This window comes from Bos javanicus, chromosome 1, assembly GCF_032452875.1.
Source record: "Bos javanicus breed banteng chromosome 1, ARS-OSU_banteng_1.0, whole genome shotgun sequence".
NCBI lineage: Eukaryota > Metazoa > Chordata > Mammalia > Artiodactyla > Bovidae > Bos > Bos javanicus.
In genome coordinates, this window is record NC_083868.1 from 41259691 (window position 1) to 41277111 (window position 17421).

Consider the following 17421-nt stretch of genomic DNA (forward strand, 5'->3'; position numbering starts at 1 on the left):
TCAATGATATACACTGGAATGTATTTGTCAAAATACATTCCTGCAATAAGCTCAGAAGCAATTATACTTCTTATAAAATTAATGATCTGAGGAGTGTGGATCTAGCCTGCCCAGCTTTATGACCCCTTTCCTTTAGTCAATAACTCCTCATTACTGTGACAACCAAAAGCTGTAGATATCCTTATGTCTAAATGGAATAAACAACAGTCACTGGGGGGTGGGAGTCAGCACCCAGGAAGCCTTAGGAGCTGAGGGTTGATCAAAGAGGGAAGAGGGAGGGAAATTCCCAACCCATGGAAGATGGAAGTCCAAATCATTTCTTGGACTGGGGAGGGATTTCTTTATTCCTCCCATTTTTGAAGGATAGGGCAGTAAAGTACCAATCACTTTGAGTTTGGGGGTGAGGGCCAGAGGAGAGGGCCACCAGCTCCCCCCACCACCTACTGTGAAACAGGCTCCCTTCGTCCCGGCCACCCCTCACCACCATTCCCCCTGTTCAATAATGCTGATTGTGCAAGGGAACGGTCACACTTCCAATCACCCAAATGGCCTGATGAGGACAATTCAAATAGGATGCAAAGATCAATGCAAAAGTTACTGTTATATATAAATAGAGTTGTAACTGGAATTGGTAACAAAACAAATTAAGAAAGAATTGGAAGTTGTCATTTAAAACATCCTTCTAATAAAGTTGTTTCAGATCTGGGGGAAAAAAAAAACAGTCACTCTTTCATGGGGAGTGTTGAAGATTAAATAAGTCATAATTATAAAGCATTTAGCATCATAGGCCTTCCCTGATAGCACAGTTGGTAAAGAATAACCTGCAATGCGGGAGACCTGGGTTCAATCGCTGGGTTGGGAAGATCCTCTGGAGAAAGGAAAGGCTACCCATTCCGCATTCTGGCCTGGAGAATTCCATGGACTGTATAATCCATGGGGTAACAAAGAGTTAGACATGACTGAGCGACTTTTGCTTCGTATCATATCTTATATTAACTATATTAAGTAGTTTTATTAAATTTATTAATATAAATTTAATTATAATTTTAAATATAATTTAAGTATAATTAAATTTTTATTTTTAATATTTTTCTTTTTAAGAATGGATTTAGCTGTTTGTGTTTCCTGAGGTTACTAGATATTTGAAATTTCATTAGTCAGTGTAATGATATGACAAATATAACCAATTAAAATAATGAATTAATGTATGCAAACCTACACATAGATGATTCATGAACGAATAAATAGAGCTGTTCGTTGTCCAAACAGGCTATACTGTTTCTTAGGGATGCTCTATCAAACATGTAAATAGCATAAACGACTCAGCATTCCTTGATGAAATACAATTTTTTTTAAGTTTATAGACAAATGTTTATTTTATTGTACTATTGTAACTTTTTAAGTGAACAAGTTTTCTTTTCCTTATAATAATATTTTAGAATGAACTAAAAACAAAATAGGAATAAATTTATAGAAAATTCCTTCATATTTTCCTCATTGAGAGCTTTAATACTATAAAGGGATTTCTGTATTCAATTTATTTTCCAGGAAATCTCTTCAAATTGAAGTGTATTTCTATAAATGTGTTGTGTTATTACTCTTGTAAGAATGCCTCCCAAAACAAAAATATATGAATGATTTAAATCACTGGCATTGATTCCCTTGTAGAAAGGCAGTGTAAAAATGAACTTATCTCAATTAGAGTTCTTAGATTTGGTAAAAGTCTATATATTGAAATTATAACATCAATTGATCTTGAATGATTCTAAACCCTGAAAGAGTGGGTTCAATTTTCAAAAGCTCTTAATTTAAGGTCACAGTAAGTGTTGGGAAAAGTTTATATATTCAATCATAGATGGTCAACTTTTATCCAACTACTTTATTTTAGAATAGTTTTAGAAAAGTTGAGGACAATATTGATAGTTATCATATATGCTGCATCACTTGTCCCTATTATTAACATATTACATTAATGACACATTTATTACAACTAAAAAGTATTGATGTATTATTGTTAATTAATGTCTCTACATTAATCAGATTTTATTAGTTTTTACCTCATTTATTTTTTAAAATTCTAGGTTTCCATCCAGGATGCCACACTACATTTCTCTGTCTTTTTAGATTCCTCTTAGTTATGACTGCTGCTGCTGCTGCTAAGTCGCTCCAGTCGTGTCCGACTCTGTGCGACCCCATAGACGGCAGCCCACCAGGCTCCGCCATCCCTGGGATTCTCCAGACAAGAACACTGGAGTGGGTTGCCATTTCCTTCTCCAATGCATGAAAGTGAAAAGTGAAAGTGAAGTCTCTCAGTCGTGTCCGACTCTTCTCGACCCCATGGACTGCAGCCTTCCAGGCTCCTCCATCCATGGGATTTCCCAGGCAAGAGTACTAGAGTGGATTGTCATTGCCTTCTCCATAAGTTATGACAGTTCATGTTTAATATTTTTAACTGATATTCTAATAGATTTATTTTTTAAATTTTTAGTCTTTACTCCTTCCTTTTAGAATATTAAATTTTACAGGAACAGACATACTCTAGTATTCTTGGAAGTACTGGTGGACCTTCTCTGTAATGATCCTATCTTTAAGATTCTGCCAATTAAATCTCAAATGAATTTTGTACTAAAACATTCTTCATACAAAAATCAGGAAAGTTTAGATATTCTGTAGACAAATGATTTCTCTTATAACTTTTACCACTTCTGCTGAAGAAATATAAGTTACATCTAATAAGGCTTCCCTGGTAGCTCAGCTGGTAAAGAACCTGTCTGCAGTGCAGGAGACCCCGATTTGATTCCTGGATCTGGAAGATTCGCTGGAGATGGGATAGGCAGCCCACTCCAGTATTCTTGGATCTCCCTCGTGACTCAGATGGTAAAGAATCTGCCTATAATGTGGGAGACCTGGGTTCGATCCCTAGGTTGGGAAGACCCTCTAGAGAAGGGAATGGCTACCCCCTCCAGTATTCAGGCCTCGAGAATTCCATGGACAAAGTAACCTGGCAGGCTGCAGTCCATGGAGCCTCAAAGAGTCTGACAGGACTGAGCAATTTTCACTTTCACTACATCTAAATAACTCATGAGAATAGATACAAACTCTTGTTATAATACATCGGTACTCCTATTGGAATCATAACATAAATAAATATGACATCCCACTGAATCTGCTTAAGTTAGTGCTTAAGTGAAAACTAAGTAAAAACACTTATTTTTGTTAAAGACCATTCAAAAATGTGCATCCTCATAAGAATTTGTTCTACAGAGCAGATATCAGGAAGAAGGAATTAAATTTTGATGAGTGATATGAAACTCATATAACCATGGAAATATCTTTGCAAAATTATATGTTGATGGAAAAATATAAAAATGCTTTAAAACAGTTTAAGTGTTCTAGTGTGGCAGTGTCTAAGAAAAAAAATGTCTCAGATGGTTGAAAGATTTGAAGTACCCACAGCTGTCTAAATTGATGTCTTAAATCAAGACATTACACTAAAAATTTTAGCCTAAAATCTGATAGAAAAATATAATTAAAAGTTCAAGAGAAATAGCACCATGATGAGAAGTTTCAACATTAAAAGAAAAGAAAATAAAACAACTTGAATTATCAGAATATATATACAATAAAATCATACTGTTGCAGAAAGAATTTGAAAAAAGTGATAACTCCTAGGAAAATTTAAGTATAATATGCACAAAAGATTTTTACAGCTTCTTTTTTAAATATAGTTTTAATTGACCATATCTCCCTAATCTTCTATAGCAAATAATACCAATGTTATTTTAAGTACAGTTTTAAGAAGCCAATATAACATTAAATTCAAAACCAAATTAAATTAGTACAAAAATAAAACTGCCTATCTCCCTAGTAAACATACATAAGATAAGTAAAACATAAGAAAATTATATACAGCAGTTTGTTGAAAGAATACTATTCTAAGACCTTTGCAGACAGTTGTCAAATTAACAGAAGTCAGCATCTTTGGAACATGTATTGCCAGGGTCCAGCCCCGGCTGATCCAGGGTATTCGAAGGAGAGATGGCGTCGGCGACTACTTACATATTCATCAAAGATATAAAGAGTAATAGAATGAGTATAGCTCAGTAGGAAAATGCAGTGGAGAAAAGAAGCTGAGTAGCTTGGTTTATGCGGAAAATCAATATAACCTGTGACACCAGGTTAGTTCTGACCACAGAGGCCACAGGCGCCCTCTCGAATAGCAGAAGGTGCCCCACCTTAGACACCTTCTCGAGTGGGTCTTAGAAGCCCAGGCAAATAAATGGTCGCAGGGGACCTCCGCGCTCCAGATGGAGACTTAGCTGGAAGTTAAGAAGAAGAATGACATGAGGAGACCAAGCTTTGGCGAGCAAGGCCCATAGCTTTATTTTCAACAGGGGCTTTTATACCCTAAGTTACACATAGAGGATAATAGGGGATGCAAAGTCAGCAGTCTTTGATCCTTATCAAAAACCAGGGTTTCTTTCCTGCAAATTTATCCTATACAAATGGTTTAGGTGATTTACATCATCTTCTGGCCAGAAGGCCTATTAACATTTTATGACTCTTGACAAAGGTTTCTCAACCGTAAGACTTATTTTCTCTAAGAGTAATTATTTTAAGGTTTGGCGCCATCTTCCGAAGGTGTTAGATAAAATTGCATTCCTATAGGGCAGATGTGTAATGGGTTTACAACAAAGGAAAGAATTTATTACCTTAAGGGTCTAAAGTTGCTAACACCAAGGCCACTACTTATTTTTTCTACATACCAACTATATTAATTAATACACATTCAAGGATACAATACAGGGGATGTGGAAACTTGGCATCAAGCATTGGCTTGTCAATGAAATCTTTTACTAGTTTTATTCTAACAGTTTCTAACTCTCTAAGAGGCTCTAAGCTATTTGAATATCTTAAGCTTCCCGTGCCTCTCCAGGCTGGGAGACTGTAAACAATCGTATGCATAGCTGTAGGAGTCCAGGTAAACTTGTCAGGCGAGTTAGAGAGCTATCTGAGGGGTTTGGATTTAAACACTCCTAGTTGCCCAGGAACTTTATTAATTGGAGCTACAAGTTAACTCTTTGACAGAGAGAGCGAGATGATGGTGGGGGACAGCCCCCAGTAAAGTCAGAGGTGAGAGCACAAAGCAATAAAGTAGGGAGACTCTGGTTTTGGGGGGTAGATGCTCGAGAATATCCAGGGAGACTCCTGAGGCTCGATCCCGCCTTTGCGTCTGCCGAGCCTCCTTCCTCAAGACCTTTGTCACGAGCGGAATGCCTCTCACCGGCTCCCGGCAATGTATCTTGTATTCTAGTAATTTATCATATCACATATCCATAGTCTTCTTTCAGAAGGCAGAACTTAGTTACCAGACTCCCCAACTTTCACTGGTAAGAGTCTTTGATTCATGAGATAGTTCAGTTCAGTTCAGCTCAGTTCAGTCACGTCCAGCTCTTTGCAACCTGATGAACCACAGCACACCAGGCCTCCCTGTCCATTACCAACTCCCGGACTCTACACAAACTCATGTCCACTGAGTCACTAATGCCATCCAACCATCTCATCCTCTGTCATCCCCTTCTCCTCCTGCCCTCAATCTTTCCCAGCATCAGGGTTTTTTCCAATGAGTCAGCTCTTCGCATCAGGTGGCCAAAGTATTGGAGCTTCAGCTTCAACATCAGTCCTTCCAATGAACACCCAGGCCTGATCTTCTTTAAGATGGACTGGTTGGATCTCCGTGCAGTTCAAGGGACTTTCAAGAGTCTTCTAAAACACCACAGTTCAAAAGCATCTATTCTTCGGCACTCAGCTTTCTTTATAGTCCAACTCTCACATCCATACATGACCACTGGAAAAACCATAGTCTTGACAAGACAGACCTTTGTTGGCCAAGTAATATCTCTGTTTTTTAATATGCTGTCTAGGTTGGTCATAACTTTCCTTCCAAAAGTAAGCATCTTTTAATTTCATGGCTGCAATCACCATCTGCAGTGATTTTGAAGCCCCCAAAAATAAAGGCAGCCACTGTTTCCACTGTTGCCAAATTCAGACTTAAATTGAAGAAAGTAGGGAAAACTACTAGACCATTCAGGTATGACCTAAAGTAAATCCCTTATGATTATACAGTAGAAGTGAGAAATAGATTTAAGGGACTAGATCTGATAGACAGAGTGCCTGATGAACTATGGACTGAGGTTCATGACATTGTACAGGAGACAGGAACCAAGACCATCCCCAAGAAAAAGAAATGCAAAAAATCAAAATGGCTGTCTAAGGAGTCCTTACAAATAGCTGTGAAAAGAAGAGAAGTCAAAAGCAAAGGAGAAAAGGAAAGATATACCCATTTGAATGCAGAGTTCCAAAGAATAGCAAGGGGAGATAAGAAAACCTTCCTCAGCGATCAATGCAAAGAAATAGAGGAAAACAATAGAATGGGAAAGACTAGAGGTCTCTTCAAGAAAATTAGAGCTACCAAGGGAACATTTCATGCAAAGACGGGCTCAATAAAGGACAGAAATGGTATGGACATAACAGAAGCAGAAGATGTTAAGAAGAGGTGGCAAGAATACACAGAAGAACTGTACAAAAATGATCTTCACAACCCAGATAATCATGATTGTTTGATCACTCACAATCACCTAGAGCCAAACATCCTGGAATGTGAAGTCAAGTGAGCCTTAGGAAGCATCACTACAAACAAAACTAGTGGAGGTGATGGAATTCCAGTTGAGCTATTTCAAATCCTAAAAGATGATGCTGTGAAAGTGCTGCACTCAATATGCCAGCAAATATGGAAAACTCAGCAGTGGCCACAGGACTGGAAAAGGTCTGTTCTCATTCCAATCCCAAAGAAAGGCAATGCCAAAGAATGCTCAAACTACCACACAATTGCACTCATCTTACACGCTAGTAAAGTAATGGTCAAAATTCCCCAAGCAATTCTTCAGTGATCTGTGAACTTCCAGATGTTCAAGCTGGATTTAGAAAAGGCAGAGGAACCAGAGATCAAATCTTTGGGTCATCGAAAAAGCAAGAGAGTTCCAGAAAAACATCTATTTCTGCTTTATTGACTATGCCAAAGCCTTTGACTGTGTGGATCACAATAAATTGGAAAATTCTGAAAGAGATGGGAATACCAGACCACCTGACCTGCTTCTTGATTCATAAGATAAGGAGTCAGTATACAGAGTCCATTTTGCTTGGGGAAGGAGAAAGAGATTGCGAGTGTGAAGTCTAAAATAGCTGTTGTCCTAGCAGTTAGGTTCCTTTGTTCAGTGTCATCAGATCATTTTTGTCTTCCATGTCTGTACATGGCACTTGCACCTTGCAGCAGTATGTTGAAGAGATTTGTGCATTTTCTCAATCTGAAAAGCTCTGAATTCTACTGGAGATTTTCTGAATTGCTGATATACTACAATAAATTCATTTTCTAATTAAAGTATTTAGAATTGAGGACTTCCCTGATGACTCAGCAGTAAAGAATCCACCTGCCAACTCAAGAGATGCAGCTTTGATGCCTGGGTGGGGAAAATCCCCTGGAGAAGGAAACGGCTAGTCAGTCCAGTGTTCTTGCCTGACCTTCGGGGCGATAGTACATGGAGCTGCAAAGAGTAGGACATGGATTAGAAACTAAACAACAGCAACTAAATTATTTAAAAGTAATATTTGCAAGAGAGAATTATGACTGACACAGCAGTTTATAACAGTAATTCAAGCATGTTAAAATTGCTAGCTATGTATCAGTAGATTCATTTCATTCAGAATAGGAGACAACATATATGATTACACTAATTGTCCCAAAATGACACATGATTATATTGGAGATATATGAAATAATAACCTAAGCAACAGGTAAATAAACATCTTACCAAAATTTAATGTCAGTGCAGTCCAGGCACTGTATCTTATAGATACAAAGTCAGCAGCACATAAGTTTATATGTACAAAAATATATACTGTAGCATTTGTCATAGTGTTAAAAAATTACAAAGCGAATGTCCCAGTAAGAGAATTGTTAAATAAATGATGGTATATCTAAGAGAAGTGAGATGTAACATCATGTAAATATGTTATAATGTTGCTGCTAAGTGGCTTTAGTCGTGTCCGACTCTGTGCGACCCCAGAGACGGCAGCCCACCAGGCTCCCCCATCCCTGGGATTCTCCAGGCAAGAACATTGGAGTGGGTTGCCATCTCCTTCTCCAATGCATGAAAGTGAAAAGTGAAAGTGAAGTTGCTTAGTCGTGTCCAACTCCTAGCGACCCCATGGACTGCAGCCCACCAGGCTCCTCCGTCCATGGGATTTTCCAGGCAAGAGTACTGGAGTGGGGTGCCGTTGCCTTCTCCAAGCTATTAAAAAGAATGGCACTTCCAGTTGACTTGAAGGGATTTGATCAATTATTGTCAACTGAAAATAGAAAGATGCAGATTCCCCTCGCGGGAATGGGACATGGTAGGGGAGGGTGACTAGAGAATTACTGTTTGTTGTTGTTTGTTTGGGGACTGAGAGGATGAAATAGTTGCATTCTCCCAGAACAGCTGAAAACCTGTGTTCTAAGAAACTACTTTGATTTAATGAAGAGTAAAATGTGGGGAAATAATAAGGGAACTAGATTCTTTGGGAGTTTTTAAAAAGCTTTAGGAGAACTTTCACTGGGCAAGGGATAAGATCACTGTTTATGTTTCAATATACAAACTTAACAGAGTATTCTCTTCGGAGAGTACCCTGAATAGTGGTCCAAGTAAGGATGACACCCCAAGGCTATCCATGAACCTGGGGAATAGAAAATTTTTTTTTTTACTTTTTAAAAAATTTTATAAGTTTATTTTGAACTTTAATATTAAAGTCAAACTCAAATTCATAGCAAAAAACAGCCTCAACTTATGAAACTTTTTGATGTAACTTTCAAGATATTCTAAAAATTGAAATATAATGTTATATGCTAACTATTTTAGTTTCTTAGTAATTTGACTGCAAACTTAATGATTTGATACTTGTGTACATTGAGAATTATCACTATAACATCTACCTAATATACATTACCATACATGGTTACAATTTTTTTCTTGTGATGAAAACAAACAAAAAAAATCTACTCTATTAGCAACTACTATTTGTTTTTTACTGTTGTTTTAGTTGCCAGCCATTAATAGCATTTGATATTTCATGCTAGATACATCTAAAATTAATTAATACAAAATAATTTTTAAAAGGAAAATATACTCTCATGTGAGTTCTGTGTCTTATTTCAATATCTTTTTTTCTATTTAACTGGCTACTCAAAAACATGAACTTAAAAAGAAATTATGGAAAATGTCAGGTTCACATAGGTAAGATTATTTAATTTTTCCATGTTCAACTACATTGGAAAAAGAGTACACACATACAGAAAATTTTTAAGAAACCATGTAGATGAACCCAGTTATTTTTATACTTCAAAATATTTTTCTACTCAATATCAAAAAACAAACAACTCAATCCAAATATGGGCAGAAGACCTGGATAGACATTTTTCCAAAGACATACAAAGGGCTAATAGGCACAAGAAAAGATGCTCAACATTGCTAGTTTTTAAAGACATGCAAATAAAATGGCAATAAGAACACTAGTACACTCTTTGTGGGACGCTTAAGTGGTTCAGTCACTATGAAAAATGATATGAAGTTTCCTCAAAAACCTAAAAATAAAACTACTGTGTGATCCAGCAATTCCACTCCTGGTTTATATCCAGAAGAAAATAAAAACATTGATTAGAAAAGGTATATAAACCCCAGTTTTCATAGGACTATTTATAGCAGTGAAGATATGGAAGCAACACAAACATTCATCAACAGAAAAATGGATAAGACAAATGGATAAAAAAATTGTAGTATGTGTATAAATATATGTACACACACACACACACACACACACACACACACACAGTGGAATATCACTCAGTCTTAAAAAGGAATGCCATGGTGCCATTAGAAGAAACATGGATGGACTTAGATAATGTCATGGTTAGTGAAATAAGTCAGACAAAGAAAGACAAATATTCTATCATATAATTTATATGAGAAATATAAAAAAGAATTCAAATGAACATGTATGTGAAACAGACTCACAGACAGCAAATGTGTGGTTATCAGAAGGGAAAGAGAAAGGGGACAAATTAGGGGTGTATGATTAGAAAATAAATACAAATTACTAAGCATAAAATAAGAAATAAGGATACATTGTATAGCACAGAGAATTACAGCCATTATCTTGAGATAACTTTTAATGGTGTATAATCTGTAAAAAAAAAAAAATACCAAATTACTATGCTATATACCCCAAACTAATTTAATACTGTATATCACATACACCTTAATAAAAATATGTTAAACCTTTGTTACCACAGAAAACTGTCTTCTAGCCAAGCAAACTACACTTTTTGCATAACTTCTGTTCAAACTACACTTTTTGCTTCACTTCTGTTTATTTTTAACAGTTTACAACTTACTATTCAGCTCTCTCACATTCCATGTCATTTCCTTCCTTCAGTTTCCTGGATCTCCCAAGTACACAGTTAATTACTTTTTCTGTAAGTTCTCATAGAAAGTTACTTATACTTAGAATTCAGCATGCTGTTTCCTACAGCAGTTTAGTCTTGATTCTTTCGCTGAATACTTTCTCTTTGTCTCTGTAGATACCTTTAATTCTTGTCTACCCTGAGCTCTGCCCTGGAGTCTGTTCTATCCATGAGCTGCAGAGCAAGCATCCCTGGCAGATATGAAGAGATAAAAAAAAAAAAGAGAAGAGAGGTATTTATCCTCCTAGTTTCCTCTATGGTTGGCTATGTTCTTGACCTAAGATCACTGCTCCTCTCCAGAGTCTTCTCCATAGGACTCTCTCTCCTGTAATTGCTTCCTCCCTTCCTCACTGCAGTCTTGGCTTAATCTTCCGAAGCTTCCCCAATAATTGGCAGACAACTTTTTGAAAAGAAGCCTTTTAAATTAAACCTACACTTATCCTAATTTAAATATGATATCTCTTTCTTCTTTATATCCTAAATGACATACAGGAAATTATAATTCCCTTAAGTAATGTAGAACTTGCCTTGTGCTTCTGTTCGTCTTTGTATCCATTCAGGTGGAGTTCCTTCAACGTAGAGGATGCTTAATAAGTAGGAAATGATTTGTATTGAATATTACCTTGAGGTGAACATATTATTGAAAACTCTATGCATAAAATATAATTTTAAGGGAACCTCTGATTTAGTCTTAATCAACTGTAGAAATATGTGAAGAATTTATTCTCACAATATTATGCCTCCAAATGTCAAAATAAGGCAGAGTTACACCTTTAAAAAGTCCCTTTTAAAACAATAGGTCTTACAACTAAGACCTATTAAACTATCAAAGAAATATTTAATACATTGTCTTTAATTACTTAAAATTAAGTGTGAGATACAGTAATTCTTAATAGTACACTAAATGCCAATTACTGTGAGACAGTCTATAAAAGCAAGATGAATCAATGAAAGAAAAAAGTTTTTATATTTCATAAAATATTGAAATTCTAAATTTAGAAAGTATTACCTGGCATTTTCATTTTAGTACATTTTCCTCTTATATTTTCTACTGATGCTTCTGAAAGACACTTCTAATAATACAAGTCCCTCTAGTGGTATCTAATGTAAAATTTGTAATATAAATAAAAGTTGTTATTTTTCTCAGTGCTTAGAGAATACAGTAAAATATTTAAGAATTATTAATAAAATCTATATTTAGAAATAATGGAAGTATCAGTCATTTATTTGTTGCAATATTGACTCATTCTGATATATATTTATCCTTTAATTTTCTTATATGAATTTTGTCAAATTATATTAAAATTGATAAAACTATCACATTTTCAAAATTCAAAGGGATAGTTCCATATGGGGCAGAGAAAATATATTTATTGAACACCTAATTCGTGCTAGGTATTTTACCCACTTATTCATTTAATTTAATCAACAATGAGTTTATAGAAAGTATCGTTTTTCATTTAAAAATGTAAAACTCAAAAAATAATGTCACATATCTTACCAGTGCTAGAGCAAAGGGTTTATCTAAGGCACTTTTTACTATACATACCTCTTAAAATAAAACTGCTTAAAAATGAAGAGAAAGAATGACATGTAACTAGAAAAATTTGACAGTTAATTCTAAACTGACAAGTAGAAGGGTAATACTAAGCCACAAGAAGGTGAATGGGTCAAAAAGAGGTTTTTAAATCCAAAATTCTGATATAATTAAATTGGTTCATTTTCCCACTTTTCTTTTTAACCAGATGATGTCTTACTGAAAGGTGAATTAATATGTATCTTACTTCAGTTTTAAATGAAGTTTAAGATTTGACCATTTAACTTTTTATACTTATGATTATTCACAGTTTGATTTCTATTGAAATTATGTAAGGGATACCTCACACTAAGCAACATTGGACCATGTCAGGATAGAAAATAAAATATACAAAATTTCTATAATAGGATGCTTCTTACCATAATCTTGATTTTTAGTCTAAGAAGCCTACTAAAGAAGCATAGTTTCATGGGAAAAATAGGGGAAAGCCATTTTAGAATTTCTCCCAATTTCTGTAGGAAAAAAACCTACAAAATATAAAATTGTTGACAGTCCGATTTTATTCTATTTTAATTAAAGTGTTATCTGAGTTACAAGCATGCTATTCTTTTAGTAGTTTTTTTTCTATATCTGGTTAGTATTTTAATATTGTATGCTTATAAAAGCGAATTCAGTATTTTTTCATAACCAATTGTTACCAATATTCACCCAAACTGGGACTCCTTTCAAGGAAAAAATATCTAATATGTCCATATTCATACCTAACTAAGTTTACCATTGTGCTCCGTGCTGGGAATGGAACCTCAAACAAGTTCCCAAGTTAGATGTTATTCACAAAAACATTCTCATTTGCCTGAAAACAGCTAATGGAGATTGTCCCTGGATGATATAAATATTTAAAGGTGAATTTTCCTGAGGGCATTTTCTTGGATACAGAGATGCTACTTTGCTGGGGACCTTCCCTTAAAGTGTCTTTGATGTCATGTGAATCTTCAATGGCTGTTTACAGATAATTCCCACTTTCTCCTCTGGGGTTTTAGTATTGTAACTCCAATCTCTTTCAGCAATCATCTCCCAGACCATCCAACTTGTCATTTCGGACATGATCTAAAGGGGAAAAAAAAAATCAGATTGTTTCTTTCTCCTTTGGGGTGCATTTGATACATGAGATAAGCATACATTTAGCTTGCTTCGTGGGAGTGCAGAAATTTTCCAGCCTCAACCTTTACTCTGCTGACCCTGGGTGCTTTAGCAAGCCTCTCAATTTTCAGACACCAGACTACTGTTTCCAGCAAGACAGATCTCTCTTTTTTAAATCCATTCTCATTTGCTTGAAAGGGAAGGGGAAGTATACCCTGGGCAGATAGAGTGAAGACAACCTCCTGTCCCTTACTTTTTTTCCCTTTATCTTCCCCAAAATGTATGTGTTAAAAGCCACTATTGTGTTGGCTGGTGATAGCCAGGTGATATATAAATTGGAAAATTAAGACTACCAGGCTTCAATCCTAACTTCCCAATCCTTCCCACTCCTTCCCCTTCCCCCTTAGTATCCACATATTTTTTCTCTAGGTGTTTGTCTCTATTTCTGCTTTCAAATAAGATTGTCTATACCATGCTTCTAGATTCCACATATATGTGTTAATATGATACTGTTTTCTCTTTCTCACTTACTTCTCTCTGTATGACACTCTCTAGGTCCATTCACATCGCTACAAATTACCTAATTTTGTTTATTGTTATGACCGAGTAATATTCCATTGTATAAATGTACTACATCTTCTTTACACTACTGATACTATGTATAAAATAGATAACTAAAGAGAACATACAGTATAGCACAGAGAACTCTACTTAAGGAACTGTGGTGACCTGAATGAGTAGGAAGTCCAAAAGGGAGAGGGCATATGTATATCTATGGCTGACTCATTTTACTGTATAGTAGAAAATAACACAGCATTGTAATGCAACTAGGTTATTGTTTAGTTACTAAAGCGCGTCTGACTCTTTTGCGATCCCATAGACTGTAGCCCACTAGGCTTCTCTGTCCATGGGATTTCCCAGGCAAGAATACTGGAGTGGGTTGCCATTCCCTTCTACAAGGGATCTTCCTGACCCAGGGTTCAAGCCTACATCTCCTGCATTGCCGACAGATTCTTTACCACTGAGCCACCTGGGAAGTAACGATACTCCAGTAAGAATTAATTTAAAAGATTTAAATGCAAAAAATGAGAAAGAGTACAGTCTTCAGTTTAAATGAGGCCACACTGAGACATAAAGGATAGTTTAACTTGAATTTAAAAGATCTTGAGAATCATTCTGAGTTTATTATTCATTTATATATTTTTTCAGAAGTATTTGTTCAAATGTTCATTCACATTTTATTTTTGAATTATCTTTTTATACTGAGTTCTTCATATATCCTGGATTTAGTTCCAACACCTTATATATGCTTGTAAATATTTTCATGGCTTGTGGTTTGTTTTTTCATTCATTCCTTAGGGATGATTTTCAAAAAGTAGAAGTTTTTTGGATGATGTCCAAACTTTCTTTTTTATAAATTCTTGTTGTGTCCTGTATAAAATTCTTTACCTTTTCAAATCTATCCCTAGTCATCAAATCTGTGTCATTTAGAAGTATTATAGGTTTAAATTTTACCTTTATGTTCATAACATATTAAGAACTAAGTTTTATTTATATTCAGTGATGATTTATTTATTCCCATACAAGTATTCAGTTGTTCAAGCACTTTTCTTGGGAAATAATAAAACTATCTTTCCCTTTGAATTATATTAGTATCTTTGTCAAAATTCAGTGGGTGTTTGGGTCTAATTCTGAACTCTATAGATTATTCCATTGATCTATGTTTATATTTATGTTTATATCACATTCTTTTGATTTATAAGGGGTCTTAAAGTTCCTCTTTTAGAAATGGGCCACTTTCCCTTTCTAAAACTTCAGAGCAGTGGTATAGAGATTCTCTCCCCAAGGGAATTGACTTTATTTGGAATAGTGTGTGTGTGTGTGTGTGTGTGTGTTGTCATTCAGTTGTGTCCAGTTCTTTGCCATCTCATGGACTGTAGCCTGCCAGGATCCTCTATCTGTAGGATTTTCCCAGCAAGAATCCTGGAGTGTTTAGCCATTCCCTTCTCCAGGGGATCTTCCTGACCCAAGGATTTAATCTGTGTCTCCTGCATTTCAGGGCAGATTCTTTACCATCTGGGCCACCAGGGAATAGTGTGTGGGGAAGTCCAAGCCTTAGATCACTCTTAAAATCAATGTATATTTTGGTGGTTAGTATTCAAGGGGAGATTAGTAGCTTCAGGAGAGAACCAAGCCAAACAGTAGGCCAGCTAGTTTACCAGAAAGAACCAGAGAAAGAAACAAAACAATTCTTGATATCGGAAGACACCTCAAAGATTTCTATAAGTCTTTATAATCTTTATAAATTTTTATAAAATTTTATAAAATTTTTATAACCTTTATAATCTATAAAGATTTCAAAGATTCTATAAGTACCCTGGCAAAGTGGTCTATTCATAACTGCATCACACTATAAAACAATGTCTGCTGCTACTGCTGCTGCTAAGTCGCTTCAGTGGTGTCTGACTCTGTGCGACCCCATAGACTGCAGCCCACCAGGCCCTGCCGTCCCTGGGATTCTCCAGGCAAGAACACTGGAGTGGGTTGCCATTTCCTCCTCCAATGCATGAAAGTGAAAAGTCAAAGTGAAGTCACTCAGTCGTGTCCGACTCTTAGCAACCCCATGGACTGCAGCCTACCAGGCTCCTCCATCCATGGAATTTTGGAGTGGGTTGCCATTGCCTTCTCCAAAAACAATGTCTACTATAGGATATTGTTGAAAATAATAAATCAATCAGCAACAATTAGTACAGCCTAACATCTGGTTGTAATACCAAATGAGGCAAATTGCTTAACAGAGAGATCAGGGAAAAGGCTAAAGAGCTCTGCTAAATCCATTGTCATATCAGGGTGACTAGATGCATGCCCAAGGATGTGTCCTCTGTGGAGTAATATCAAAAGCCTTAAACTGAAGGGAAAATAAACTCCATTATAACAGGTCTGATCAAGCTACTAAAAAAATAAGCAAAGTCCCACAGTAGAAGACATACTATCTAAAATGTCTAGTAATCAACCAAAAATTATGAGACAAACAAAGATAGAGAAAAATGGCCCATATACAAAGAAGAAAGCAGGCAACAGAGATTGCCTAGATAAGGAACATGACTCTTACAATTATGTTCAAAGAATTAAAGGAAATCATACTTTGAAAAGTAAAGTGGAATATGATGACATTTTCTTGTTAAATAGAGAATAACATTAAAAAAGATAGAAATATAAAATAAGAACCGAGAGTTCTAGAGTTAAAATAATTTAAATTTTAAAATGTACTATAAAGGTCAAAACTAGATTTTAATTGTTTGGATAGGAATTAACAAACATGGAACTAGATTAATAAAGATAAGAACAGGGTAAAAAAGAATGAAGGAAAATGAATAAAGCCACAGAAAAGTATAGAACGCTATTAAGTGCCTCAAGAAAGCCCTAATGGAAATACCAGAGAAAAAGAGCAGTAAATAATTAACTAATGACTAACCTAGCTCAAATTCAATTTAAAAATCTACATATCCAAGAAGTTCGATATACTCCAAGTTGGATATACTAAAGTTCAATATACTCCAAGCTCAAAATTGAAGTTAGATAAGCACAGAGATTGCATATAGCAAAAATGTTAGAAGAAGATGACATAAAGAAAAGTCTGAAAGAAGTAAGAGAGAATGGCTTATTGATACATACAGAGAACTCCAATAAAATTAGCAGTTGACTTCTTACAACAACCCACAGAGGTCAGAGTCAGTGCTATGACAAATTTAACATGCAAAAAGAAAAAAACATCACTATATAACTGGGATCTTACATTTAGCAAGTTTATCTTTCAAAAAATGAAGGTGAAAAAAAGACATGATTAGTAAAACTTGGGCTAGTCTTTACAGAATATTATTATCCCCATATACTCAATTTCCTCTTTTTTGTATTAGTGTTTCTATACATATTTTATCTGTATCAGTCAGTTCATTTCAGTCACTCAGTCCTGTCTGACTTTTTGTGGCCCCATTTACTGCAGCATGACAGGCCTACCTGTCAATCACCAACTCCCAGAGCTTACTCAAAACACATGTCCATCGGGTCAGTGATGCCATCCAACCATCTTATCCTCTGTTGTCCCCTTCTCATCCCTCCTTCAATCTTTCCCAGCATCAGAGTCTTTTCCAGTGAGTCAGTTCTTCACATCAGGTGGTCTAAGTATTGG